The sequence below is a fragment of the Patagioenas fasciata genome, chromosome 3, assembly GCF_037038585.1.
Source record: "Patagioenas fasciata isolate bPatFas1 chromosome 3, bPatFas1.hap1, whole genome shotgun sequence".
Taxonomy (NCBI): domain Eukaryota; kingdom Metazoa; phylum Chordata; class Aves; order Columbiformes; family Columbidae; genus Patagioenas; species Patagioenas fasciata.
In genome coordinates this window covers 83,323,847-83,344,332 of record NC_092522.1, presented here as the reverse complement: position 1 = coordinate 83,344,332, position 20,486 = coordinate 83,323,847, and the positions used below count along the sequence as shown (strand labels likewise).

The 20,486-nt window shown below is 41.8% G+C and overlaps 1 long non-coding RNA gene across 1 annotated transcript in view; it reads right to left on the bottom strand.

The window, feature by feature from the left end:
* Window positions 1-1,910: 1,910 nt before the first annotated feature.
* Window positions 1,911-20,486, bottom strand: part of LOC139827609 (uncharacterized) — a 28,097-nt gene continuing 9,521 nt past the window's right edge. Inside the window, exons 2-3 of the long non-coding RNA XR_011738438.1 lie at window positions 8,233-8,349; window positions 1,911-6,824 (exon numbers count right to left, since the gene is read on the bottom strand). This is a non-coding gene — a long non-coding RNA (uncharacterized lncRNA). The remainder of the gene's footprint in view (window positions 6,825-8,232; window positions 8,350-20,486) is intronic.

Sequence of the window (20,486 nt, the reverse complement as noted above, 5' to 3'; positions counted from 1 at the left end):
TAAATAAATACCGACACTTCCCTGTTCAGTGTGTAAGGAGAAGGCTTTGCATCAAAAAACACAGGACACATGAGAATGTGAATAGTAAAAAGCTCATAACAAAGAAGGATAAACTCTTATTGGTTTGCTTACTGGATTTATTTATTTCTCTATAAATGAGAACCTATACAAATAAGTGAGATAAAAAGCCAACTTATACCTTTATAGCAGCTGTAACCTGCCAGTTCTTCAACCAAACCTACTGGAACACAAAAGAAAGGGATAAGATGTACACAACATGTGCGCTGAGTGGGCTCTTGTCTCAACAAAACTGCTTGTCAGCTCCTACAGCTGCAGTAGGAAAAGCCTACCACTAACAAAACCAGCATGTGGACTGGATCTTTGGCTGCAGAGCGTACCTGCTGCCAGAGGTATGCCCGAGGTAGTTTAAGTATCTGAAGAAAAAAAATCCCCAGAAGGCAGCAGAGTAAGAAGCACCTAAGCCTGTCTCCAGTGCATGTGGAAGCACTTGGACTCTGCAGGACCCTCACTCAGTCTGATGTTGGACTGCCTGAGCCTGTGCCACAGAGGATGCTTATGTACAGATATATGTGCCCACAGCCCTCGTGCAGCCCTGAGCAGTGGTTTGGTAGGGTCGCCAGGTGGCTGAGAACCCTAGGAAAATGTAGCAAATCTCCAACCTATTCCTTAAGAATTTTTCTAGGTAGAGAGGAAGAAGGAACCATGAAGTCATGACTTTTGTGTCATCTAAAGTCCTTCATGGGAGTCCTCTCCTGGAGTTAGGTAATTCTTCTCAGATTTCCTAGCACCAAAAAGTGCCAAAGAACTTCCCAGACAGTTTTGCAAATGCTCCAGTTTGGTCTCACAGGAGGGCAGTGGGAGACCCTGGTTCCACCCTGCCTGAGCACATAAAGCTACTAGATTGAAAGAATTATTTCTCCCTGACCTCATCTCAGTCCCATAGAAAAGCTCATTTCTTGTGACTTTACATGGCAGAGTTGGGGAATGGAAATATAGCATTGTTTCAGCGTATCACAGTGACTCTCTGCTTGTAGCAAAGTTATTTTGAGTAGAAAAAAGACTTCAGGGTAAGTAAGGTTTACCAAAATAGTAGCAGCAATTCATACAACAGTAATGATTCAGTGCAAAAGTGCAAGATCATACCCATTCCCACCTCTCATGTTTTGGGAAACATTCACCAGCAAGAGAAATTTTGGTGCAGAATCACTGAAATAAGATCACTTTCATTCATTTTATGGGCCAAAAATATTGTCTCAAAACCTTCTGAAGTACTCAGATGCTCAGGGTACCTTGCAGTGCTGTCATCCCAATCTGCCACTAGGGACAAACTGGACAGAGTGTCCCAGCCAGTGGTGCTGGCTTATCCAGGTAAGCTTGATGAGTTGATTTTGGTTAATGGACCAGACTTGCTTCTGGCACCATCCCACTCACCCAAGTATCACATTCCTCCAGAAACCCTTAGAGTTCTGTCACACAGAGGTTTAATGGCACAGCAGATGTTTATTTGGGATGGCAACTTTCCAACACGATTCAAGAGATATAAGGAGGTAATTATTCAAAGGTTTCTCTGTGTGACAAAACTATTTAGAAGGGATTGCAGAGTAATAAACATGACCAAGGGAGGAGTGTCCTCCTTTATTTCCCCAGCAAAATGGAGCCACTACACAGCATGTTTTAGGTCTTCATATTTTTCATTAACCTTAACATTTGCCCTCTTGCCCCCACAACAAGCACCATGATGTAGACTGGTAATATCACTCCTGTCCTAATACCTCACTACAGCTAATATATATATATTTTTTAACGTCTCCCTCTTGGGCCAGATTTAAGCCTCTAGTAGGCTTCATGCAAACATCTCTGCAAGAAAAGCAGGACCATTGAGGAGACAGGCATGAGAGTTATCAAATAAACTTTCCATTTTATTTACAGTTCAGGAGCCCTGCCGAATGACACACACTTATGGTTTGGGATCACTAGCAATTATTGTAAAGGTGAAAGCAGATACTGCAAATTTAACAAGCCTTTTGTATGAACTAATTGCATTAGAATACATTAGTAAGGGTGCACATTGTAGGTTTTATGTTTCATTGGAAAGGTCATCCTAGATTCTGGTTGAATAGTGAAAGAGAGGAAACCATATTAGCAGTGTATCCAGCAAGTGTCTCTAGGATGAATTTCTTTCAGGTCATTTGCATTATTTGATTGTAGCTGAATAGTTCTGCCTCTGCTAAGCAAGTAGGGGAAGACCTACAGTGACAATAGGGGAAGTTCAAAGTCTTTGAGCCTTATTAGAAGGCTCATTTTCTGCACTCATTTTCATGCACTCGTTTCCCAGAACTAGGCTAGCAGCTGTATAATCAGGACAGCAAGTTGACATTCCTCCTGTAAAATACGAACCCTCAAGGAAAGTTGCTGTTAGTTTTCAGGAGGCAAGAGGGTTCCTGCTTCTTCAGAGGTGTGACGCCCCGTTGTGCCACAGCATGAAGTCCCCTAACTGCTATAGCTGCAAATGATTCATGCCTGCTGCCTGAGCCAGGGCACGCCGGGAGGATAAGCACTAGCAGAGGGTTTCTGAGCAAATCCAGGGTCCACCCTGAGCCCTGCTTCAGCCACCTTGGGGGTCTCCAAACACCGTGCCGGGTACAGTTACTACACCAGCTCCATCAGCCCACAGGGCTCTGGTGGCAGTGGCATCACCACCCAAACTGGCTGCAGAGGGCACAGAGGTGGTAGTAGCAGAGCCAGTGTTTGGGGAAGGCAACGGGATCAGGGCAGTCAGCAGGTTCCTGAAAGAGATGAACGAGTGGGGAAGCTGGGCCAATAGAGGCACAAATTATTGGCTCAGAGGAAAGATTCCTCTCCCCAGTCAGGCACAATTTCTGGGTAACTATCTGCCAGTGCTGCCTCATCCCATGGCTGTGGCAATGGGACTAAGCATCAGCCAAAGAAGGGCAGTGACTCCATCCAGACATTTGGGACATTTGTGGATCTGACAGTATAAAATCATCTGGTTATGCCCTGCACATCTTCCAGGATCTCTAGTTTAACTAATATGTCGTCTTAAACCAACCCTCCATAAAAGCTTAGCATGTAAAACACAGGAATTTGTGTGACATTAGGCTAAACAATGCCAGCAGGGCTAGGAGAGAAAGGTAAATGGATGTTCCCAATGGCTCTCATCTTCCCCAGACGCCTCTCTGGCATGTAAATGGCACAGACAATGCACAGCACCCTCTGAGAAGGTGTAGTGGCATTTACTCTGTCACCAGCGACCTTTGCTCTGAAAAGAGGTGGCTTCTACCCATCTGCCTCCCCCAGAAGATGTAAAAGAGAGGAGCATATGGTTTTGAGAAAATAATAGATCTCCATATCTCAGCTTGGTAAAGCTATTGACTTACTGTCTGACCTCCAGCCAGACACGTGCCCTCCATCTGCCCTGCTCAGGCTCGCTGCGAGACAAGCAGAAGTGACTCCGCTGCAGAGTTGCTGAATTTGAGTTTAGCTTGTCAAAGCCACAGCAGCTGGTCACCCCTTTGATGCTGACAAGCTACACCAAGGCCCATTTCAGCCAGCTCATAGAGGCTGAGCTGCTCCTCCCCCAGATTCAAACTGGTCATGAGGCTCCCAATCCCATGAACACAGGGAATACAAGACTATAGTGCAGCTGCCACAGGGATGAACTGGGATACCGTGGGCCATGTTGCTCCTCTTCCCTAGCTCCATAGCCCAGTCCTCCAGCTCCTACAACCCCACAGGTTCATTGCAGCTGCTGGGACTGCATGCTCAGTCCTTGCCTATAGCTCCTTTATACATATGCTTTTATGCAAACACAACCACTCCATGATGTATGTTGCCTCTGGCAAGATTAAAACTTCAGTTCAGCAGAGCCCTTGTGCATTTGGTCATGGGGACACCTCCCGTGCAGCACTTTGCTTGATAGCACACCAGGCAGGAGAGCTCTTGGTGTGCAGAGGAGGACTAAGCCCCATTAGAAATCAGAGACACCCCAGCCTCCCAGTACAGAGGCAGCAAAATCTTATCATGGGAATAGTAAATATTGTCATGAAAGCTGTGCCCAAATAAACATTTTTGACATACTCTACATCAAGAACATCATACTTCAAATCTTAGTGTTCCATAATTTACATAGTGAATTCCAGGGAGGATATTAGATGGAGTGTATGCCACAGCTCCTGTATCCATGTGCTATATCCAAAGGACGTAGCAATCATCAGATAAGTCCTAATAATAACCATATTTTAAACCTCATTTTAAATATTTAAAAATATAATCTGGAATAAAATGAAATGTGAAATGTCCATATTAATAATATTATCATCAGCCATTATTAAAGTCAAAGAGTTGAGTTTTCATCACAGTTACAGTTCTGTTAATAGCTTTATCCTGACAAATGCACTGAAGAACTCTATTTTCTTCCATTAACATTTTGGTCCACTTAATTTCTTTTCATAGGGAAGTAAAAACTGAAAGTGCTGGAGGTTGGGTGAAAACCTCAATGTCTCACCAGACCTTACTGGCACAGATGCCCTGAAGCCGTCCTTGGTTCCCTCTTGGTGCCACTGTATTGGGCTCAGACAAACCCTATCACTCACCCACTGGACTGTGGATTCAATTTCTTCTCCCCCATCCAACAGGAATACATGCATCTTTTCATTGTCCTCCAGACCCCAGTTTCTCACTAAATTAATAACCACGAAACTAATATATACCTGGAACTTGAAAAATATTTTTAAGCACCTTCATCTGTGACCAGTGCTTGCCACCTCTGTCACCCCTTTCTTTATTGACTGTACCCCTCTTTGATTGTGGTGTTGCTCTCCAATTCAGTAGGAAAGGAAGAGAACAGTGCTCCTGACTGTTGTGTGTACAACATGGATGAGAAAGGGGGGATTCATACTGAAGGTACGCAAGTTAAATATTAATTATATCAATGTCTTTACACAGCAACAAAGTAAATATATAACTTTTAACAATGTGTTTTGAAAGGTCATGAAAATACATTAAAACGCATCAAATCAATAACAAGAACTTCAAACTACTCTCAGAAAAACCTAAATAGCTACATTTATGAATGATAACCATTGGAAAGAGCTTTATACAAAATCATTTCTCACTTCAGTATCCTCTCATGATCTGATGGAAAGATTTTTCTGCTCTCAAAGAAAATTATTTGTTTGTAATATCAGTCTAATACTATTAGTTATATCGATTCATGTTATACTATAAACCGGTGAAGTTTTCAAAGCCTTAGAACTGCACAGCTGATGAAAACCTTTCACTGGGACTTTTACCTGGGCAAGGTACAGAGCAGGGTCCCCAAGTGCTGTATATTTTGCCAGTTTATGTTTAATCAAGTCATGTAATTATTACTATAGATTAACAACAAGCATTTATACTGCTTTAAATGGTCTTGAATGTTTGAAATAGCTTTACCAGTCCATCAAAATCTTGAGCATGTTTCCTTCAACTATTTTACAATTCTGTTTCTCATACTGTTCTCATACTCTTAGGAATGCAAATTTTAACACAGTTTGACCTAAGTCAAAATCAGAACCTGATTTTTAGCTGCTACCCTTTAAAAAATACATTGGTCGAACCTTCCCATTGATACCAATAAGTTTTGGAAGAGACCATACAGCTCCCACCTAGATTTTAAAACTCATCAATTGCTGAATCCAGTCTGTTTGAATAAATACAATATTCTTGGTTAACATGAACACATTCATCTGGAACATGTTTCCACAGAACACTTCTGAAGGCAGCATATTCCTTGTCTCTGTTGCATAAAGGAAAAATGCAAAAAGCAGTTTCAAAACCTCCCTGACTTTCCCATGGCTTCCTACAGTACCAGTACAGAAAATGTGCTGCTCAAGATCCTGTACCCCTTGTGCCCCAAAAGACACATGAACCCCGGGATGGGCTACACTTTTTGCAGTCATGGTGCAAAGGTGAATTATTTTAACTTCAAAATACATAGACTGAAAATGCAACCCCATGTGTACTTGTTTCTTTGAAGAGTTTAGACTCTTGGTTTGTATTAAAAAAAAAAAAATCCTTGAAACAAACAAAAAAAATCCTTAAAATCTAGAAGATTAACAAAATAGAAACACTATTTTAAGTGATGGATCGTGTAAGGTAATCACTAAAGTCTCTCAGACTGTAAAATAGGATTACACACCATTTCTTCTGGGGTTTGTTTCTCTATCGTACACTGCAGTATCAACTGCTATAGTCCCAAATTTAGCCAAACACTGCAATTATCAGATGTATTCAGTTGCAAAAGCTTTTGTTATTTTTATGGTTGTCTGATGGTATACGGTTCAATCATAAAAGGGCAAATGACAGGCGGGTGTAAGAAATGAATTTTCTTCTTCTTACTGACATACCAGGGAAGGCCCCCTGCTGTAATATGGAAAATCTTTTATGCAAAAGAGCACAGCAACTTACAGTGCACAATCACTATGCAGACTTTCATTTGGGTAGTTTTTTTCCAATTCAGTTGAGGAAAAGGAAAAAGAGATGTCCTTAAAATCAAGTTTAAAAGTTCAAAATTGATTTTAGTGTTAGCATATATTTCTAGGTTTAAGGATGTAGGGATTAAAATGCAATCAAGCTGCATCTAAGTATGAACGTGCCCTCTTTAAATGACGCTGTTTTCCTGATGATCCTGAGGCCAGCCATCACAGTGAATAGTTTTTCACACATAGCTGAAGTGAGGTGAGAGGCAGAGAGGGATGCTGAGTCCAGCGGGATGCGGGTAGACCCATCGCATGTTGCGTCTGCTAGAAAAACAAAGAGAAGACTGGACGTACATTTTAGGTATGCGTTTAGTATTTATACCCCTATTTCTGAGCACAATGCAAACATAAAGCTGTATATAGACAAATCAACATTCCTGCAGGATTTAAGTGAAACTGCATTTGGAATAAATAAACTCTCCTTTCCTTTTCACAAAGGCCGCTTTACCTCCATCTGGCAATAAACAAAGGTCTTAAAGAAAGCCCAAATTTAGTGTTTGCCATTTTAAGGCTATAGCGTAAAGTGGCCTTACTGCAAACAAGAATCATTCAGATTATCCGCAGTGCTTTTGAATGGAAACTGGAATGGCATAAAGGCATATTATCCACACAAAACCCATCATTTGACTCACATACACTGCTCAGCTGTGTGAACCAAAGGTGGTGACTTGGAAGCAGGAAGAAAATCTGCCCATCATCCCTTATGCAAGAGGCGATGGTAGGTACCATGGCAATGCCTGACCCTAAAAGCACAAACCACCTTCAAAAGGATCTACACTCAGGCTCTGCTCCCTCCTTTCCCAGGCACAGAGGCTGTTGGCAAGGCAGACAGGTGTCATGGGTGGGAGGGAGTAGCCATGGCTGGCTAAGAGATGTGTGGTCATGGAGTCCATGCTGGGAGCCCTTGCACCACCAACAACAACCCCACACTTCCCACCACCATGACTCCTTCCCAGGAGCTCCTCAGAAATTCCCACTGGCTGTGGCGTGTCTCCAGCTCTCCAACGGAGAGGTATTTGGGGCTGTGAAGAAGGAGGGTCTCTACCAGGACCTTTCATCATTGCCCAAATGCTCTCAGGAGAAGAGCACTCAACAGAAGAGTGAGGGCGGTCCTTCTGAGAATGGCCAAGAGATGGGGATAGGATTGCTTCCTTTTTCTCCTGTCACTCCCCATACCTCAAAATTAGAATCATAGAGTCATAGAATGTCCTGAGTTGGAAGGGGCCCACAAGGTCCAACTCCTGTCCCTGCACAGGAAAACCCCAAAATTCACACCATGTGTCTGAGGGTGTTGCCCAATCATTTATTGACTATTCTCAGGCTTGGGGCCCTGATCACCTTCCTGGGGAGCCTGTTCCAGTGCTCCACCACCCTCTGGGTGAAGAACCTTTTCCTAATGCCCAACCTAAACCTTCCGTGGCACATCTTCCTGCCATTCCCTCAGTTTCACAGAATCACAGAATGTTAGGGATTGGAAGGGACCTCGAAAGATCATCTAGTCCAATCCCCCTGCTGGAGCAGGAACACCTAGATGACATTACACAGGAAGGCATCCAGGCAGGTCTTGAATGTCTCCAGAGTAGGAGACTCCACAACCCAACTGGGCAGCCTGTTCCAGTTTCTATCACTGGTCACCAGAGAGAAGAGATCGGTGCCTGCCCCTCCTCCTCACCTTGTTAGGAAGCTGTAGACCACGATGAGGCCTCCCCTCAGCCTCCTCTTCCCTGGGTTGAACAAACCAAGTGACTTTAGCTGCTTCCCCTCCAAACCCTTCACCAACTTCATGGTCCTGTTGTTGATGAAAAAGAACATGAGATAGGGTGTGGTGGGATTTTTTTCTGGGATTTCTCAACTTAAGTGACTCTTCAGCTAAAGGGAAAATGGTCAAGATGTTCAAGGTAAGCATGTCACTGCAAAGCCTCACGGGCACAGCAGTGCTTCATGCACCAGTGCTCCCCTGAGGGCTGTTCTCACAGACCCAGTTGTATCACTCATGGATCTTCATGGGCTCACAGTGCAGCCCCAAAACAGGGAAATACAGTGCACAGAGGGAAGCAGAGGTTTGCATCCCCTAACTACACTTCCCATCAGGTACTATGAAAGCATTTCCAGATAACTGTGGGGGTCACCATCAGCTAAAATCTTCCATTTAAAAAGAAAAAAAAATTATAAATATGTATTTGCACAACAGATTTTTCCAGAAAAAACATATATGTTTTTCTTCCAAACATCTATCTACTTAAGAATCCATATTTCTACTGAAAAACAGTCTCAGTGGAGAATCTCTTTGAATTACAGAAAACTGAATAAATCCCAACAGCAAGACATTCTATGAAGAAATATTTTGTTCCTTAGGAAAAAAATATACCCTTCAATAACCAATGACTAAAATTCAGCAGGACTAGTTCCAGTAAGTGCAAATCAGCTATTGATTTCAAAGACTCTACGTCAATTTACCCCAGGTGAAGTTCTGGCCCACTGAGCTCAGGGAAACAAAATGTCACCTTTACTTTCTAAACACTCTTTCTCAAACCATATTCCCCTTGTAATAATGTGTAGCAACTGTTTAGCTCAACATGCCTCTTATAGTTTCTGTTTGGGAGATGATTTTTCTTTTTAATTTCTCTGTCAGGCACACTTATTGAAGCGCACATGCTTTAGACAGATGCAACCTGCAAAAAAAGGTTTGAAAGACAGTGATTTATTTATGAAATTCCTGGATGAGAGAGTAAGGTAAGCCACACAAAATGTTTAAAGGTATTATGAGGTAAGCCACACAAAATTTTTAAAGCTACTTACTACTATAAAGCATGTATGTAATATATGTAAAACATGGGAAGGGAAAGCATTGAGAATATTTGGCACAGTGCCTGCACAGGGCAGAATTGCAGTGGGAGGAAAGGGGCAGCAGGTGAGGAGAAGACTGTAAGGACAAGCTCTGCTCTGCCTTTAAATTCACTTTGCTACTTCAGGGCCAGCAGCATTTATTACATGCACTTTATACATACGTCAAATTTTGACTCGTGTGTGTTTTATACTCTGTGGTCAACACAGCGATACAACCTGAAGCTCCACAGTGGGCACAGAACATAAATTAAGTATAAGAAAAGTCCCTGCACTAAAGTGTTTTGCTCCTAAATAAATTCCTGTCCACACCAAAATCTTTTGCTCTAAGTAAGAGTTGCTTTAAATTGCAGATGACTCCCACTGAGGTGGGTGCACTGGTGTCCCAGGACAACTGACATTCACTGAGGACAATTATTTGGCTGCACAAGTTTGACAGCCACCTGTGCCAGCACCCTAGGGTGAACATGCAATCCCTGTGAGAATCTGCTTGCCCTGGCACTGCAGAAGGTGAGAAGGCCAGCAAATGCACTCTGGCACAACACTGTGTGAAGAGGCCTGTCTCCCAGTCCATCTCCCACAGTTCAATGCCCCTATAACAAAGCCAGCTGAAGAGAAAGTGCTTCCTAAGCATGGGCAAGCAAGGGACTGGGAAAAGGTAATGGGAGCAGGCTCCCCCCCACACTATGGTGTGAATCACCAGAAACTGTCCATACCCACTGGAATAAAGTAATTTGAGGTCACTGATGTGGAGAGGAAAAGCACCAGTTTCATGCAGTTTACAGCTAACAAAACAAGCTGAATGATGAGAGAGAGAAGGATGCAGGGAAGAGCAGCAGGAGCTGGGGATGGAGAGACACCCCTGGGCAGTACTGAGTCAGAAATATATCCAAACTTCTTTAAAACACACATCCAAAGAAAAGAGGTTTTTAAAGTATTTATTGGCCCTGTACCTAGCCATGAGTGGGTGGCAATTTTTGGAGGCTTTTCAGCTGAAATAGCATTGAGAGGGAATTGTAGGGGTGAGGTGATAACACGTGAACTAGCTGGTTCAGAAAGGACAGCCCATGCACAGAGACAGGGTTGTCAAGCAACTGATGCTGGCAAAACAGAAGTCACTGCAGTAAGATGCAATAACAGTCAGGAAGGGATTGGAGCTGCTCTGTATCTTACCGAGGAGGAGAGGAAAGTTATATTCAACAAGGTGGAGAGTGGGGCTTTGGCAGAGAGATTTAAAGTGTGAGGAGAAAGGGAGAGACGTGATATGAATGACTAGCCAGAAAGATGATCCCAGCAGGGGGACTGGGACACATTGCCAAAGGCAGAGGTCACCATCACCACACACAGGGAAAAAGCTATTTTAGTTATAAAATGAGGTTCTGCTCCACCATCTCCTCCATCTTCCTGGCACATAGCATAGAAAGCAATGTCAAACCCCAGGGGTACAACATCAAGCTCCTGCACAGGGCACCGGTTCCAGGATAAACCAGAGTTAGAGGTGTGCTTAAGGAAAAATTCAGCAGAAAAGGACCAAGTGAACTGTCTAACACTGAAAGACACAAGCCCTTGAGTCACCCAACCCTGCTCCAGTGGTGAGGAGCCCTTCAAAAGAAGTGCAGTGACTTAGGAGGCTGCCAGGAGCCCCTCACCAATGAAAGGGGTTAGAAAAGGACTCCTCGTCTGCAGTGTAAGAGCTATTGCTGGCAAGCTTAGAGCTGAGGAAATCAAAGTTTCAGACTTGTTAAACCATGTTTGTTGTGTCTCTCCCCCTGCATGGTGGGAATGTTAGATGGAGGGCAAGGTGAGGAGATGCCAGGTGTTGAGACTTGCTACGTGGATGCACACAGGAAAAGATAGCATTAATCAAGATGGAAGATGAGAAGAGTTTTGGCAATGCCCACAGACTAAATCTGAAATTGAAGATCTGGCAAGTGTTGGAGAGAGCCCCAAGGTGCTGGGGCCGGGTGTGGAAGGGAGATGAGGGAAGAGGCATGGAGAGATACCAGATGTAAAAGATAACAACCCAGTACAATTTTGCCAAGGATAAGGGCTTCTGAACCATCACTTTGAATCCACATGCCCACCCTCCACGAGTAAAACCATTAGACTGACAAGAATTAAGAGGAAAGAAATCACTCGCCTGCAAACAGCTTGCTGAAGACATGACATTCCCGAAGAAAAATGTACACAAGCGTAAGCAGCTTACAAGAGTGAGCTATCTCACCCGGCTCACCCCCCACGAACACTATTAAATCCATGAGAATCAGAACAAGGAAATTGTCAGGGAGAGGCTGCGATTAGCCAGGGTCTCTGCTAGAAAAATAGTTTATGAATTGTCATAAAAATTTAAAGCTCAACTTCACATTAGCTGCTGCAGTGTCTCTGCTCCCACCTACAGTACAGTTCGTCTACCTCTGTCTTCATCACTGGCTGTGCCAGTACAAGGCGGAAATCTTCTGAATGTTTCCCCAAAATTAAATGCTGAAACGGCATATCATTATTTTTGATATTCAAATCTATTATTAATAAGCTATACACTACAAAAAGATTCTGAACATGAGTGATATGTCTCATAATTCTGACCTATTAACGGAAGTACATGAGTCTCCCTGGACCAAAAAAATAGTTGTTGAAAAAGATGAATCACTTACTCAAATCAAAATAACATGACAGTTCCATGAAAGATTTCAAAATAAAAGTTAATAAGTTAATGGATTCATTTTACTGCTCCTAAGACACAAACACAATGCAGAACAGTCAGTCATCTTCTTATTAAATAATATGAATCAACCACTCCATCGTGTTTGTATTAAGCAACAGGCAACAATACACTCCCTGATAGTATATTAGGGTAAGCATACCAGTAAAAGGGCAAGGTCAAAGCACATTCTTAATTTTCTTTGGAGTCAATGAACACATACTTAAAAGTTTGGTATATAATTAACTATTACCCTGAATACAGGGGTAGAAGCATTGCCCCAGCTGAGGACCACCATTTAATCCATCGAAACCTTTCAGCTTTGCAGTCACTCCTAATCCTCACAGTCTGGGTGAGACTCATCTCACTGGCTGACTTATCATCCACCATGTGGCAGAGCACTGGGAGTCCCCATGTCCCCTCTCTCCAAAACCTCTCCCAGGAATGAGTGTCCTTCCCTCCAAGGACACCTCAGAGCTGCTGAGGGAGCCCAAACAAGTGGCTTGAACAAGGGTGCTCACTTTTCAGCAGTGAAAATGAGAGGAGAGCAATGCCACTCTCAACCTGCACTGGAGGAAAATGGTTCTGAAAACTTTGATAAAAAAGGATGGATTTTCCAGTGTGAGGAGAGTAAAAATAAAATGACATTTCCCTGATATAAAAATAATTCTTTTGGCTTCTTTCAAGTACTGTAGCCCAGAAATATTCCAGCAGAGAGAGGAGAGACTTGGGAAGAAGATTGCCTTTGGGGAGTGGTGGAGTGACTTTCCTCAGGCCCATGGAAGTCCTGTTCAGGTTTGGCTGCATTATGTGGGTTTGATAATCAAAGCCTTTATATGCACAGGACTTATTCTCATAAGAACAAGGGGTAACAAAAAATCTTCCAATTGAAAGTGGGCTGCATTGTACAAACATAAGGGATTTCATTACCTACTTAGAATAGATAGATGTGGGGGTTTTAATGTAGGAAAGCGGGTGGTGAAAGAATAGGAAACAAACGACTTGTGGTTCCTGCCATTTAAGCATGAAAGGGGCACATGAAGAGGCATTGATTTCAGCTACCCTAGGCTGAAGGGTAAGGACTATTCACTTAAGCAAGGCTTTGGAGGACTGAGCTTGTAAACTGCAGCCACTTAAACAAAAGTCTGGGGCGCCTTTTTCAAGAGAACCTAAGTCTGGTTTTCTAAAGGACCTTCCGCTCTTAAGTCACTTAGGATATACCTACCTCATCCAGAGGAGCCTTGGTTAATAGAGGGACTTTTACTGGACTAACAGAGGAAGGGATGAGGGAGACCACCTGCTAATGGGATTGTGGCCAAAACAGGACCTCTGCAGACTGCTGGTATGCAGCTGACTGTACCCGTGCGGGTGGTGTATTGGGGGCCACACGCTATCCCACATATTTCATTCCCTCAGGCACTTTCAAAACTGTTACTTTAAGCCTGCAGCAGGCTTTCGGCAGAGGTCTCTAAGGCTTTAAGCAGTTTCTAACTGTATTTATGTGCTTTATCCCTTGAGTAGGATAAACAGGTTAGCAACTAACTCTACCTTCCTGACCTCTAGCTGGATAACCAGATCTCTAATTATATTTTCAGTGGCAGTGAATCTCAAGAGTTGTGTGACACCATCTGAAAGTTTCCACTCCCGTCTAGCATCTGCAGCTTCATGTGGAAACTGGCAGCAGAGAAAGTATTGGCAAAACAGGAAGCCGATTTTTCCCCTCCATGGTAATTCTGCCTCCTCAGCACTTCCAATCCTTCCACCCTTTTGCCTGGAAAATACCCTGATGTGGGATTCTTGGTATGCCAGGTAACTCACGTTGAGAAGCAAAAGATTCTGAGAAGCATTTTATTCAAAATTCCCTTTCATTTAATAGGGGCTCAGTGGTAGGGAACATTCTCAGAAATCAAGAAACTGGAGAGCAATGATAAGCCCCACGTCCTTCATAAGCTGATTTCAACGGTGTCTCAGTAGAGCACTGTGTTGGGAGAGAGAATGGTTTTATTTCTTTATATTGCTACAGAATTATTATTTATTAAAAAGAAAATTTAAAAAAAAAATTATAATGTACCACTCACTGTAGGAGCATATCTGAGCTTTGGAAAGGTGACATAGTTGGAGGAACAACTCTGGAACTGGCAGAGCACATCTCAAAAACAGAGTATCTGGATGGCCTAATGCCAGAAGCTAACAGTGACAAAGCAGAGCAATTTGGAAAATCAGCTTGCTGTCACCCTGTATGCATGTAACTCTTGAAATAAATCAGTGATCTAATATAAAGGAAGTATATGGATTTATTCTGACAGCAATGCCAAGCATCCATGCTTAGCAAGTGCCACCCATATCCCCTTTTAAAAAGGGGTAAAATACACAGCAAATTAACTATGCTCATATCTTCAGAATGAGTGGTCTTTGCACTGATTTTTCTGTGTGGTTTCCCACTATTTGTACAGAAAATTCATGTCTGCCTCTGACCCCACTTCTTACTTCATTACCCATATGAATTATCTTTTCTGAAGACAGATATGCATGGAAGAACTGTTCAAGATCTGCATCAAACCAAGAAAAAAATAAACTACTTCTTACTTATATAGAACATGATACTTTATTGTAATAAAAACTGGTATGGATTCACACTACAAACACTACCACACTTCAAGCTTCTGTGCTGCAAACAGATTAGTTTGGAGAGCTGCACTGAATGTCCCTGCCTTAGGACAAGTAAGTGTTCGGACGTGGCTAGATTCCTTCTCAAAAAGGCAGAGAGTAAAGTAAGATGTGCATACCATGAGGTAATAACCTACAAAAGTAAAAGGCAAGAGAAGAAAATATGGTCCACACATCATCTGGAAATTTAATTATACAGGTCTTAGAGGACCATGACAAACATGTGATCCAGTAGTTGCTGTTGAATAGCCAGCAGTAATAGTGTGTGCTCTCCAAGAAGTTTCATTGTTGCCGTGTCTCTAGAATGGAAATTAATTGCTGAATGGGATAGTTGGTTTTCCAATGCCAAGTTATATATATATATGCCAATATTCAGATAGTCTGAAAAATTAGTATTAACCTGTTGGGCAGTTTTAGAGATTTTTTTTTTTTCCCCTGTCCAGTTTGTTATACATTTTCACAATACTGTTAACAAATCTGCTAAAAAACTGAAAGTGATCTACACCCAGATTAAAGCTAGCAATGAAAACTAGCACTCATCCACTGACATGATCCAAAGACGCCATCACACATAATCACACTTTTAATGTATAATAAAACAGTACTTCACACATTTATGGAGTGGAATAAAACCAATCTATTACTGGTGCCTTTTAGTTTGGTTTAGTTTTCTCAAGAAATGACGACTTAATAAGAGTCCTCTTCAGAGAAAACATGTAGATCTGAATTAGAATTGGGAAACTGAATTTATGAAATAACCTTGGCAATAAATAATAGCACACCTCAAACCAGTATTCATCACACACCTGTGTGGTAGGGAATGAAAGTCATCTTCATCACACATAGAGTATCAATCACTCCCAGGATGCAAATTTGTGAGATTCAGAAAGATTACTTTACATAACTTGCAGAAAGCAGTTGAATCAATGTAATAAAAGCTTCAGCACAGCATTGTGCAGCCTGCAAGTGTCCTTAAGAATACACTTTTTTCATCATTTTACATATGAACAGAAGTATGGTACGTAGTTGGATGTACTAGCTTGTAGCCGTGGACATGCTAGGCTTCCTTCAAAGATTTATTCAAAGTTTTCAGTTATGAGTGCTGACTCTCTTGGTCAGCAGAAGTCTCTCCTTCCTTCAAATTAGAAGCAAAAATCCTATGGCTTTCACTGGGGGTGGGTCTTCCACCCTACATGTATTTTTAGTGTTCTACTTCTTTCTGAGAAGCATTTCTGAGTAGTGCCCAAAGGAGGCTTAGCTAACAGGATCTGCAGCCCCATCCATGTGTGCCTACCATCCTGGTTGGAACTGCTGCTCCAGGAATGGAGATGACTTCATGGACTTCAGCTGTCTGTAGACCTGCTGCTGTCTCATCCTCCATAGGTACCCAAAGGAAACATCTACATTTCCAAGCAGCCCAGCATCCACCAGCTAAGCTCTTCTGAAAATCCATCCCTTGGATGTGGTATATGCATAAAAGTCAAATTATTTTAGAACATCTGTCACAAAAGGTTGGCCAAACCCTTCTGAAGTGCTGTCCTCGGTGGTCAAGCAGGGTGCTGGGGCAGGGGAACCCCACCGGTCTGTGTGGCAGGTGGAAAGGTGACAGACATTTTGCTGTGGAAAGTAAACACTGAAGCAAAAAAAAAGAGAGGGACTATCTTTTCCTCTCACTACACAATATAACACTTTGGTTCCCTTTACTGTACATACAGTCTCCTATTCACTCTGTTTGTTAAAACTTTGTATCGCAGTAAACCCCTGTACCATGTATATTGCAAGTGATTTCTGACACCAAGATACCCTAGAAAAAAAGATGTATACAAAATGTGTAGGGGAAAATGAAGGTCTCTTTTTCATTCTCATGTATTTTACTGTCATCAAAGAAGTATAAATACATATACATAAAAACATAAATCTTAAAGCTCATTATATATGCTTTTTATATATTAAACAGAATTGTTTCCCTTCAGTTTCTTATTCTATTCCTTTTGAAAAGAGTTTAATGTAAAAAGTTTAAAAATGAGGTATTTCACCACCACTTCTTTTCTATTCTACTATTAATTACTGCTTTGAGACTGCAGAGGAGAAAAAGGATGCAAATGGCACTTTATTCCATAAGTCTTTTGGTCAAAAATCGTTGCCTACCATGCTGATCAGATTTCCTTTTTTTAATTTTGGCAAGGGCTAGATATAACCCATCTTCGTATTAGATTTGGGAATATAATCCTTTTTGTCTAAGCCAATCTCTACCTGTCAGCATACAGCTTTCAATTTTTCTTTTCTTGTCAATTATTTATTTCCTTGTTTGTTTGGTTTTTTTTTTCCTAGATTTACACGTATAATCGCCACCCTAAATGGTATCTAAAACACCAAGGTAAGAGACAATAAGCTTGTTTTGCTTGCATAAGCATTTTAAAGTGAACTGGGTTTTATTTTTTGAGAGTTTCTTTTTACTAAAAGAAAAGAAAACACTGGAAACAGTTAAAATGTTATATTTAACACTAACTTACTATTTAGCTTTTTATAGCTTCGAATCCTAAACAGCATGCTGAGGAATTACAGGGGAGGAACAAGAGCTCTTCAAACGCAAGAGCAATTGGACTCAGGCAGTGGTTCTGCAAGGGAGTGCAAGGCCAGAGAGCTGGGGAGGTCTGGGTCCTGCAGCCACATCCAGAGCTGATCGAAGGAACTGTCAGCCTCAGTACAACACAACTGGAGGTCTCAATTCAGAAAAAAATAAAATAAAATAAGATAAAATAAAATAAAATAAAATAAAATAAAATAAAATAAAATAAAATAAAATAAAATAAAATAAAATAAAATAAAATAAAATAAAATAAAATAAAATAAAATAAAATAAAATAAAATAAAATAAAACTTACAGGTGTGCTTCATTCAGGGCACATCTGATCACTGGTATTGCCCACCTGCTGGAAATTCAGTGTATATCTGAACCTTGAGAGAAGAGTAGCATTTGCTGCGATTACATTTCCATTGGGGCGGGGGGGACAGGGGAGGACGTGGGGGCTGCACACCAGATTACAATGGCGACATTCATAACAGCCTTCATTCCTCCTCAATAATTCTTCTTCCTGTGTTATACAGAACAGTCATTTAATATTTGTTTCTAGGTAATTAATTTTGGAAATGCCCTTCATTAAAATTGAGCAGATTGCTGTGTGTTCTGCATGTACTGCAGGAGCCCAAGTAACCTGGGGCTTATGCTGTGCAAAGATGGAGATAGAGGAGCTATATAGATAGGATGGAGAGAATGCAGATTCATAAGATTATTTTTTAAATGTGAATGAACTGACAAACCTAATTTTCCTCAGTGCAGCGACGGCTCTTCTCTACTTAAGAATTAGTAGATCCAGAACAGTCTGTTGAATATTCTGTGTGCAACCAAGACTTCTGCCTTTGCTGTGCCCTCACTGAAAATTATGAAGCATGTAAGGCAAAAAAAATAATAAACCTCTGTTCCCAAGAGTTATGCTCACTGTACCCACCCCATATTGTCATTTTGGAGCTTGATTGAAAAGCAATTGAGAAGGAGGAGGAAAAAAAGCCATCAAACTGGGGCTCTGGCTACAAAGCTGCTGCAGCTGCCCTGTGCCTGTTAGCACAGACAAGTTGGGCAATTGGAAACTTCTGCAGGCTCTTCGAGCAACCTCATGTCTCAGAGGGCCATGAAGGTCAGGCTGAGCACCAGCCACCATGACAGGGAGCGATATAACATTAACTGATGTCTGTGGCTCATCTACACTGAGAAGTTTTGGGGCACCTGGTGAGGATAACTCAACGTTGCACTGCACAATGCTGTTCTCTATTCTCCTCAACAAAATAAAAAGGTGATGGTTTCTTTCACTTCCAAACAGAAGACTGAGTGTAAGGAGCTTGTGCTCCAGCAAATAACAGGTCAGATTTCCTATTCTGGTGAGGGCTAATTCTCAATGATGAGTAAAGACTTCCACCCACATTATGAGGGAGGCTTTGGGATTGACATAATGCACACACAATGCATGGTTATTATCTATCATTGTCATATGCAATTAAAACCTTTTAAAAAGGCATTTGATCATTCAATCAAACTTTTCATAAGGAATCACTGAACTTTGGATGTCCAGTCTTACTCAACTGGGGCCAGACATGTGATCACACAAGTACATTTTAATTTAGATACACAAGGGGAGAAACAATTCTGGCATGCTGTAACTTTTGAAGGCTCAATTATTCAACCTTCATACCCCTCAGACAGATGGAATTCAGGAGGAGGAAAACTTTATTACTTGTTTTAAAATAAATGTATCACTGGGTAGAAGAATTAGTCCTCCACTCACAACTAGCTCTGAGGCACTATTCCTTCCTTGAAATAATGGCAATAACAGGCTGATGTCTTTAATGTGATGCTCAGCAGAGACATATGAGAGCGTGTGCAAGGCTAGTGCGTCCACTGTGACTTGCAAGCCAGAGCAGAAATGCTGAGAGGTGGCACTCTTGGATCCTGCCCTGAGTCCCCTAGGGAGCTACAAGCCCTTTGGCCTCTCTCCCTCTATTCCCTTTCAACCTCATATTCTGTCCTACTTTGGGCCCTGGTGCTTCCCTCATCCTCTCAATCTCACACCATTCCTGCTCTGCTTTCCCCTTTCTCCTCTTTTCTCTTGTCTGAGCACCCCTCCTCTTTCCATCTTTCCACACATCTGCTAGTAAGATGAAACACCTGAGATCAAAAGAGATCAACCTTTACTGGCAGTTCCCCTACCCAGAAATTACAGAAAGATAAAGTAATCATGAAGAGGGGTTGCAGGGAAATCTTCCTTCAACCCACTCACTTGTGATCTCCTTCTCCATCCATGATCTGGTCCTGACTGAGTCTGGGAAAAAGTTGAAGCATGTTAAATGCATATGGAACCTGCAAGGACTGTGCCTGGACAAGACTAAAAAAGCTTCTGTAAACTGACCTTTTCAGAAATATTAGAGTTTGGTTAAAGGCACTTCCTTGCCCTACATGATTTTAAATTTCTGTACCAAAGCATGCTGCTGTGCTAGATCTGCCTAATGAAATAATTGTAGTAATTTTTTAGGATATTCAAATATATAATTTTCCCCTCATTTCATTCACTGAAATGAATGAATCACGAAACTGACTGCTTCCAGGATAGTTTGCTGTGAGTCAGAGGCTAGCATGAAAAAAAGCTCTTTCATTGTTAAAAGTTTGGCAAAACTGTAAACAATACTGCCAGTCCCAAGCATTAAGAAACTACAAATCAGGCCATGCACAAAAAACGTCGCAGATTAGCTGTAAAACTGTAATTTTTTTCAAATAGCAGTAAAAGCAGGCACCTGTAGTTGAGGTGGTTTGGCTTTCTCATTGCATTTGCAATACTTCCCTTACAAACTTTGCAAACTTGAGAAGCTTTTTGTTTGAAATGAAAGATGGGCTGCTTATATTTTCACTTGTCTCCCGGATCTTGATCTGGATGAAAACATCAAGCATTGAAACACTCAAATCAAGACAGATGGCAAAACTATATAAGCAAGAGGAAGCAGCATCTTATGATGAAAGCGCAAAGGAATGCATCTATAGGTGACAGCACCAATGTGTCTATCACACTCCTTGTATCTCTGACAATAAAATTCCAGCCAATGAATCTTGACTCCATGGTTAGTCATGCGCTCTGTTCCACCACTTCGGATAAGATTCCATGGCATGACAA